At 48.9% G+C, this 9758-nt stretch overlaps 1 long non-coding RNA gene across 1 annotated transcript; it reads right to left on the bottom strand.

Annotated features, from left to right (window-relative positions):
• Positions 1 to 7492: 7492 nt before the first annotated feature.
• On the bottom strand, positions 7493 to 7993 carry LOC116987768. Its single transcript, XR_004415842.1, has 2 exons — positions 7932 to 7993; positions 7493 to 7648 (listed from the first exon to the last, which is right to left on the bottom strand). It is a non-coding gene; the product is annotated as an uncharacterized LOC116987768 (long non-coding RNA).
• Between the last annotated feature and the right edge of the window lie 1765 nt (positions 7994 to 9758).

A 9758-nucleotide genomic window follows, 5' to 3' on the forward strand; every position in this document is an offset into this window, starting at 1 on the left:
CCTCCCCGCTTCCCCTTCCAGGTATTCCAGAACCTCGCAAACGAGTCCCGGAAGCGGCGATCCTCCAGCAGCCGGTTGTTAAAATGCCAGTACGCGGACCCTCCACTCGTGCGCAGCGGGTTAAACTCCGCCCACACCAGGTGGTGGTCCGAGCACGGCACCGGCAGCATGGAGGCAGCCGAGACGCGGGAGACGTACGCCCGAGAAATGTACAGGCGGTCGATGCGAGACCCACCCCCCTTTGACCTCCTGGAGAAGGCCCTAGAGTTGGGGTGGAGGTTCCTCCAGGTGTCTACCAAGTCAAAGGAGCCCACGAGCTCCTTCAACTTCTTCACCGACTCCTGCCCACGCTGGAGACCGGAACGATCTCCTTCATCGAGGGTACAGTTGAAATCCCCCCCGAGGATCACGCAGTCACCAGGGTCGATGGAGCTCAGCAGCGTAGACACCTCCCGGAACAGGCGCGTCTGCAACACGGCGAGCTTGGGGGCGTACACGTTGACAAAATGCAACGGCACGCCATCCAGGCGCACGGCCAAGTGAAGCAAGCGGCCTGGCACCAGTTCCTGGACCTTTAGGATCTCAGGCCGGAAATTCGGGGCCAACAAAATGGCCACCCCACTGGAAATGGAGCTGAGGTGGCTCATGAAGACCTCGCCACCCCACTCCAGGAGCCAAGTGGACTTGTCTCCTGGGGTGGTGTGGGTTTCCTGCAGGAAGCTCACCGCATATTTCCCATCCCTCAGGGTTGAGAGATGGTTCAACCTGTGGAGAGGCCTCCTGCTGCCATTTATGTTGTAACTGGCTATGGTGATCGCCATGTCAGGAGTACACTAGATCCCCTCACCAGTCCCCCGGTCGCTGACAGCAGAACTGCTCCTCCCCCTACGGACCTTAGGTGGATTGGCGGTAGGTTTTATCTACCGGATCTTGGCTACAAGGGACGCTCTACTGCTCCCTCTACCCTCAGCAGGAACGACGCTGCTCTCGGCCTTGGCGTCCTTCTCCAGGTCGTCCAAAAAGGACCTGAGCTGACGCCGGTCGTTCCCCTTCACCCCCTTTGACGCCTTGCCCCTCACCCTCTTTTTGAGGATGAGTTTTAGCGAGCTAGTGAGCCCTTTTATGTTCGGCCACCGAAGGGAGGCCAGTCTGGGCCGATGTTGGGCTCCTTCGGTGGCCGTGATGAACTCGCGGATCTCCTCCACTGAAATGAGTGGAGTGGCGTCAGGGGGAGCGAGAACATCCATTGACTCATTGCCCGAGGAGTCCCCTTCCACCTGCTCACTGCAGATGGAGTCACCATCCCCAACTCCGGACACACCTTCTGTGCTTAAAACACCCGCCTCACCCTGTGCAGCGGTTGCCTCTGCCCCACCCGCTGGTCTCTCCTCCACCTCAGCCCCAACACTGGGATCAGTGGTAGAGGGGCCTTCCCCAGATGTACCCGGGGATTCAAGACCATCGGCAGTGGGGGTGACTATCCCTCCCCCAGTTGGGCCCAGAGAGGACTCTGGTGCATCAGACTCAGGGAGTCCCTCTGGAGCCAGGTCCTGAGGCAGAGAAGGGCTGGGTTCCCCAACCCCCTCTCCATCTACAGTCTCTAACTCCAGAGGTGTGCTCTGCGCCTCGTCCTGGGTGGGTTGCTTCTGGGCTTCCTCAGGTGCCTGATGCGGGAGTCCCTCCCCAACAGGAATCTCCCCCTGCTCCATAGCACCGGAGTGGTCCCCATCACCACCCTCCCCAGAATCCCCTCCAGAACATGGGACCGGGGCCTAAACCAGAGGGTGGGAGTCTTCCTCCAACACAGTACTCTCCTCCACCCTGGAGGATTCCCGTTCGTCCCCCTTCTGCTCCTCCCCAGAGAGATGCCTCCTCCTTTTCTTCACAGGGGAGGAGCTCACAGGCTCTGGTGTCGCCTTAACAGTCTTTTTCTGTGGCTCCCCCTCCTCCCGCCCGATCCCCACTTCCCCCGGCTGGGTTATGGGGCTTGCGGACTCCCTAATGGGAGGTGACGGGATGGGTAGATTGCTCTTGTCCTTGGGGTTTTTGTTCCCCAGGTGCTTCACCTTCTTTGCCACCTTGCCCCCCTTCTTTTGAACCTCCCCACCCCCACCCACGCTCTGCGCAACCCCAGGGTTCGCTGCCTCAACTACATGGGCGGTGGGAGCAGGGGGGAGAGGGGGGTTAGTGGCACTGGAGGCGGAGGCTCCCGCCCGGGATTTGGGGCAATTCCTCCGAATATGCCCCACTTCCTTACAGGCATGGCACCTTGGGCGCTCCGATGTCCAGAAGATGGTAAAGTCACGCCCATCCTGCTGGACACAGAAGCGCCCGTCAACTACCTCCTCCTGGTCCAGCATTATTGACAGCTGGCGCCGGAGGGAAAGAACGTGCCGCAGCTCCTTCCTGCGGAACCCCTGGGATATCGGGGTGATGTCCGTGAGTACCTTCCCCAGGGTGTGAAGGTGGGGAAGGAGGGCCTCATTTGTGATGCAGGGTGGGACATTGGACAGGACCACCCGCTGTGCAGTGGTCACCAAGGGCTCAACCTGCAAAAACATTCCCCCCACTGTGACCCCTTTACTCACGGCCGCATTCACCCCCTCAACAGACTCAAGGAAGAGCACGGCCTTCCCAAACATTTTGCCCACATACAGGACACATGCGGGCTTGGCCGCCACGGCAACGGCAGCCGAGCAGTCCTCCAGGTTGATCTGGGGGGGGCAAGTAGCACCTTATCCCATGCTCAAACGGCAGGTTCTTCATGGGGAACCGGGCCCCCAGAGCAGTAGCCGAAGCAGCTGAAGCAGCCGCCTTTGCATAGCTCCTGGAGGGCCCCGCTCCCCCAGAACACTGACCCAGCATAGTATCAGGTGCTACAATTTTAAAACATATCACTGAAACAGACAGACAGTCCAAATGGCACGAGGCCAAGTCCAAAGACAAAAAACTAATGGAAGTTCGAGAGAGGGAGGCAAATTGGTGTCGCCTCAAACGCTGATAATGGCAGCTCCCCCGGAAAACTGCTGCGTCACCACCTCTTCGTTGGATTATCTCGGCTCTCCTGCGTTCCCTGGCGAGCTGCTGACCTTCGCAGGCAATCCCAGCTGCTCTTCGCCGCTCCTACAACAACAAAAGGGGACTTGCCTGCAGTCTTGTTGTTGGAAGCCTCTTATCTCTCTCGGTCTTGCCGAGAGAAAGGAGGCATCGTCGTCAGCTCCAAACTCCAAGGCCGCAAAAGAAGGTCGAGATGGTGGAGGTGCAGAAAACCTCCCACACCCCACGAAAACCCGACCGGTCAACGAGTCAGTAAGGGGGTTGTTCTGGACGCAGTTGTACAAGTCCAGAAAGATTTTTCTCCCCTCTTTTGGTACACAAAACAGTTTCCTGGCAGGTTGCCAGCCACCGTAGTGGGAGCTACGCAGTCAATTGATAAGACTGCTCGCAGTCCCAAAACAAGCAGAAAAACTTTAAAACAAGTCTCTGCAGCGTTGCAGCGATACTCCAAGATGTTTAAAAGTACCGCTGTACCTCCTCCAAAATCCAGAAAGATGCTTAAATTCACGTATTTTTAGTTTGGACGGGAGCTCCTAATCACCACACCTCCTCGCGTAACCAGCTTGGAGGGGATGATGGTATTAAACGCCGAGCTGTAGTCTATAAACAACAGCCTGACGTAGGTGTTTTTATTGTCCAAGTGGTCCAATGCGGAGTGGGGAGCCAGTGAGATCGCATCCCCCGTTGACCTTTAGTGGCGGTATGCGAACTGTAGTTGGTCGAGGTTCTTGTCGAGGTAGGAGTTGATGTGCACCATAACCAACCTCTCAAACCACAGACGTTAGTGCCACTGGTCGATAGTCATTGAGGCACGTCACCTTACTATTCTTGGGCGAGAGAGAGAATGAGTGTGCGTGTGAGAGGGAGAGAGAGAAATATGTTCTTCATATAAGGGGAATTCAGAAGTGCGTTTTGTGCAAAGTGAGAAGAAATAAGAATTGAATTGTTGATTTTAAATTGCATGTGTGAGGTGAAGAAGGTGCTCTGAGAGAAGGTTCCGACCTGTAACATCTTACATAAAGGAATCCTTCGTATGAAGATAAGCTTTCCTGTGACCTGTTCCAAAGTTTGGTCCAGAAATAATTCTGCATTATTCCCTATAAATAATGAATTGTTTGGGAAATATGATGGTGATCTTATAATGTGGCACAGGAATTAAAATGTCCTAATACCACAGCAAGTGAATTGAAACTCACCTGCAAAAAATTAACCAGGGATTAAAATTAGGGCACAATGGTATCTTCTGATTTTTCGATAGTATCTACTGACACCTTGTGTTCTATACAAGTAATTACACAATCATGTCATCATACAAAACTATTTAATCACTATAATCTCAAATGTAACTGAAATTTTTTTAGTTTGCACAAATCTAGAAAAGTAGCAATATGCTAATCTCAAAAAAGTAATTTGGAATTGGCAAACTCAATTTGAGCATATATTAAAAGCAAGTACAGAACACTTAGTGTTATATTTTCATACAAATGTTGCTACACCTATCTCTGTGCTAGGTTGTTCATTTCCAATGTGTAAAGTTTATTTAGGAGTGCCAGTATGAAAGCTTTGTCCAAATGTCTTCATTAATCCTGTGAATGCCTTCATAACAAGAGTATAGGAGCAAAGAGGTCCTTCTGCAGTTGTACAGTTCTGCAGTGAGCCACACTTGGAGTATTGTGTGCAGTTTTGGTCTCCTAATTTGAGGAAGGACATTCTTGCTATTGAGGGAGTGCAGCGTAGGTTCACAAGGTTAATTACCGGGATGGCGGGACTGACATATGATGAGAGAATGGAATGACTGTGCTTGTATTCACTGGAATTTAGAAGGATGAGAGGATATCTTACAGAAACATATAAAATTATTAAGGGACTGGACACGCTAGAGGCAGGAAACATGTTCCCGATGTTGGGAGAGTCCATAACCAGGGGCCACAGTTTAAGAATAAGTGGTAAACCGTTTTGAACTGAGATGAGGAAAAGCTTTTTAACCCAGAGAGTTGTGAATTTGTGGAATTCTCTGGCTCAGAAGGCAGCGGAGGCCAATTTACTGGATGCTTTCAAAGGAGAGTTAGATAGAGGTCTTGGGGCTAGTGGAATCAAGAGATATGGGGAGAAGGCAGGAACGGGGTACTGATTGTGGATGATCAGCCATGATCAGATTGATTGCTGGTGCTGGCTCGAAGGGCCGAATGGCCTACTCCTGCACCAATTTTCCATGTATCTATGTACAGTATATAGGAACTTAAGAGACAGGAGTAAGAGTAGACCAATTGAGACCGAGCATGTTTTGCGTGCCATTCAACAAGAACATGACTGATCCAATATTAGGCTGAACAGCATCTTCCTTCTTTCTTTATACACCTTGAATTACACTGACAGTTGTAATCCCCACTCCCACAAAAACACTGCAACATGGCATTCTCTGCAGAGTGACTTCACCGTGTGTAATGCCAGCACAACGATTTGTGGGCACATTCTGAAGGGAAGACCAAGAAAGAATGATTCCCAGAGCCAACGCTTCTCAGAAACAATAAGCTGGGAGAAATGTTTTAGTGGGAATGAAGAGGAGAGGCAATATTAATTACCACTGCATGATATGCATGAAGAGAGTGCAGGATCTGATACACCTCATGGCGTGTGGAACTTTGAGTATCGTAAAGTAAATACTTGGTGCCACGGTGGTGCAGCTAGTAAAGGCATTGCTTGACAATGCCAGAGACCTGGCTTCAATCCTGTATATGTGGACTTTGTGCATTCTCCCTGTGACCACTGGGGTCCTCTGGGTGCTCCATGTTCCTCCCACATCCCAAACAGGGACGTGCGGTCAGGGGAGGCAGGGGGAGGCAGAGCCTCACCTGTCATATTCCCAATGAAAACAGCTGTTAAGAAAAGTAAAGAAAAATAATAATAAAATAAATATAAAGATTTTTCCACTGATCTGATTTTTCCACATCTTGAAAACCAGACACAGTAGATGAGGTTAGAGGAGGTGCAAGTGAACCTCTACCTAACCTGAAAGGACTGTCAGGGTCCCTTGACAGAGTTGAGAGATTAGGTATAGTGACAGGTGCAGCATCTTCTGCGGTTGCAGGGGGAGGTACCAGGGGAAGGAGTGGTTTGGGTGGGGAGGGGTGAGTTAATCAGGGAGTTGAGGAGGGAACGAAGGCGGAAAAGGGTGGAAATGGGAAAATGTGGCTAGTGGAGGGAACCCATTGGAGGTGTGGGAAATTTCAGAGGATTATGTGTTGTATGCGACGGCTGATGGGGTGAAAAGTAAGGGCTAGGGGGACTCTGTAACAACTAGGGGGAGGGGAACAAGGGCAGAGCTGCAGGGTACTGAGGGGCACAAGTGAGGGCCTCATCTATGATGGGAGAGGGGTGCATTCCCTAAAGAATGAGGACATCTCGGATTTTCTAGTATGGAACACCTCATCTTGGGCGCAGATGCGGCGTAGACGGAGGCATTGGGAGTAGGGGATAGAGTCTTTGCAGGAAGCATGTTGGGAAGAAGTGTAGTCAAGATAGTTGTGGGAGTCAGTGGGTTTGTAATGGACATCAGTCAATAGTCTATTTCTTGTGATGGAGACTGTGAGATCAAGAAAGGGGAGGGAGGTGTCGGAGATGGTCCAAGTAAATTTGAGTGCAGGATGAAAATTGGTGGTGAAGTTGATGAAGTCCATGAGTTCTGCATGTAGTACTGATGCAGTCATCAATGTAATGGAGATAGAGTTTGGGGATAGGGCCTGTGTAGGCCTGGAACAGAGATTGTTCAACATACCCCACAAAGAGGCAGGCACACACACAAACACGCAGCGAATGCCATACCCATGCTTCAAGTCACACGACAAAGACCATAGACAAGAACCCAAATTGACACGAGGAGATCGTTTTTTTACGTGGCAACGTTTTATGATGTGGATTTTTGGTTGGTGCAAGCAGATTAATTAATAATATTCAGAAGAGAATTGGATGAATAGTTGAAGGGAATAAATTTATACGGCCACAGGGAAAGAGCAGGATATTTTCATTAATGTAATAACTGTACAAAAGAGCTGGCACAAGCACAATGGGATAAGTGTACTTTCTTCTGTCAACCTCTGATCCCATGATCTTAAATTTAATATGGAAGTGATGACAATATATATTTGCCTCTTAGCAACGCTCAGCATAAGTTCTGATTAAACGCCCCCAAACCTACAAATTGAAATCCAACAAAAGTTGATCCATTTTTAAATGACCTGAAGCGATTGGTTGTGTATGATTCCTCCCAGTCACTGTCAAAGGTCGAGGCTGGCAAATCTGCAGAGTGCCAAAATTGTTTAATTGACATTAAAACCAGATATTGGTCAGAGATGGATCCTTGAGACAGATGGAACTCTGTCTCCAGATTATTCCCCTTGGTTTCATTGGTGAGCCAAGGTACTTGTGACAATAAGGAATCGATCATTCATTCATTTATTCATTTTCCAAAGATAATTAATTTACCGCTTTCAAAGGCTTTTCAGCCTGTCCCATGTGGACATACACCTGCTGCCAGATCATCTCCAGTCAGGCCATTTCAGTGTTCCGTCTTCAGTCCCCTAATGTGTAAAAACTGGAAGGTAGCACGGATACAAAAAACAAACACAAATCAATCTGCTGGTAATTCTAAAAGATGTTGTGAAGAATAATTCCATGTTTATCTCTTATTGCATTATTGTTGGAGTAACTCAGGCAACATTTCTGGAGAACATGGATAGGTGGTCTAGACTTTTCGTAAGAAGGGTCCCGACCCAAAACATCACTTATCCATGTTCTCCAGAGAATGTTGCCTGGTCTGCTGTTACTCCAGCAGTTTCCTCCTTTTTTTGTAAAAAGTTAATCCATTTTCAAATTACCTGAAGCCATTGTTGTACTTGGTTCCTCCCAGTTATGCTCAAACATTGAGGGTGAGGAATCTGCAAAATTATTTAATTTACATTAAATTATCACCTATCCACATTCTCCAGAGAATGCTAAAGGGCCTGTCCCACGAGCATGCGACCTGCATGCGGCAAGCGCGACCAAACCGGAAGCGGGGTCGCGCGGAGGTCGAGTGAGTGACGGGAAGTTCGCGTGTGACGTACGGCGTCAAGACGTGCGTACGGCGTAGAGATGCTGCGCACGCCTGTCAAGGCGGTGCGTACGGCGTTGAGGTGGCTGCGGGCCGGCAGGCCGTTGCCGCGCGGAATTTTTGAACACGGTCAGTTTTCCGGAGCCCCGTGCGATGTCGGGACCAGCTCCGCACAACTCCACACGACTCCGGCGATCGAAGTGGGACCGGCCCCGCGAGGCCTTACGGCTCAAGCGACCACGTTAGGTCGCGCTTGCCGCATGGAGTCGCATGCTCGTGGGACAGGCCCTTAAGGAACTAAGTGGGAAGGAATTGCTGATGGTGGTTTAAACCGAAGATAGACCGAAAATGCTGGAGTTACTCAGCGGGACGGGCAGCATCTCTGGAGAAAAAGGAATGGGTGATGTTTCGAGTCGAGAACCTTCTTCAGACCCGAAAAGTCACCAATTCCTTCTCTCCAGAGATGCTGCCTGTCCTGCTGAGTTACTCCACCATTTTGTATCCTTTATTGTAAACCAGCATCTGCAGTTCCTTGCTTCTAAGTATAGGAGAGCTAGCATAGGGAGGTTGCACGGCAGTCGGGTCACGACCCATGACCCATACTGTTGCTACACTACACCAAGTGGAGTACACGCGATGAACTGCAGGTAAACACTTACCATTGTTTCCAGTGTAGCGGGCCCATTAATACCCGCTAAAATGGTCAATCTTTGCGCTGTAAATAATTATGGAAATCGGGATAAGCGTAAGAGACATTTTTCCTACGTCAGAATTCCAAAAGTGAGGAGAAATGACGGTAGATAGAAGCGAGAGCTGAAGGGACAACAACAACCAAAGTGCTTGGCGAACATTGGCCGTGCAGATATCGAGATTGAAAATATTGGGAATTATCACGTTTGCTCACTGCATTTCATCACTAGGCATTATCTGTGTTTTTTCTTGATTCCTTTGGCATCTAAAAAGTTTCAGAAGTGATAAATCTGGCTATAAAATTTTAAAATCGCCCATGGTTCTCAAGTGGGTTTTTACATACAAACAGAAAACGCCTCTGAAGCAAAATTCATGATTAAAAAAAAATCGCAAACCATACGTGGGTTATGAATTACATCTTACTCAGATGCAAGCCAAGGAATGGCATAATTGTTAGCTGTTAATTGGACATAATCAACCTCAGCAAATTTACAATATCCTATTGAAAGGGAGTGGGTGTTTAAGCTGTCAGGACATTTTATTATTTGCCAAAATATACATCTCAATAGCATAATGATAGAAAATGTACTTTTCCACACACAACTCGTAAGTCTGGAGATTTTTTTTAATGATAAATTTAGCTTCAGAAGCGTTTTCTTTTTGCATGTAAAATCCCACTTCACAACCATGGTCGATTTTAAAATTTTGCAGCCAGATTTATCACTTCTGAAACTTTTTAGATACCAAAGGAATTAAGAAAAAACACAAATAATGCCTTACTGTTGGTGAAATGCAATGAGCAAACGCGATAATTCCCAATATTTTCAATCTCGATATCTGCACAGCCAATGTTCGCCAAGCACTTTAGCTATTGTTGTCCCTTCAGCTCTCGCTTCTCTTTACCTTCATTTCTCTACACTTT

Source organism: Amblyraja radiata, chromosome 1, assembly GCF_010909765.2.
Source record: "Amblyraja radiata isolate CabotCenter1 chromosome 1, sAmbRad1.1.pri, whole genome shotgun sequence".
In the NCBI taxonomy this organism is placed as follows: domain Eukaryota; kingdom Metazoa; phylum Chordata; class Chondrichthyes; order Rajiformes; family Rajidae; genus Amblyraja; species Amblyraja radiata.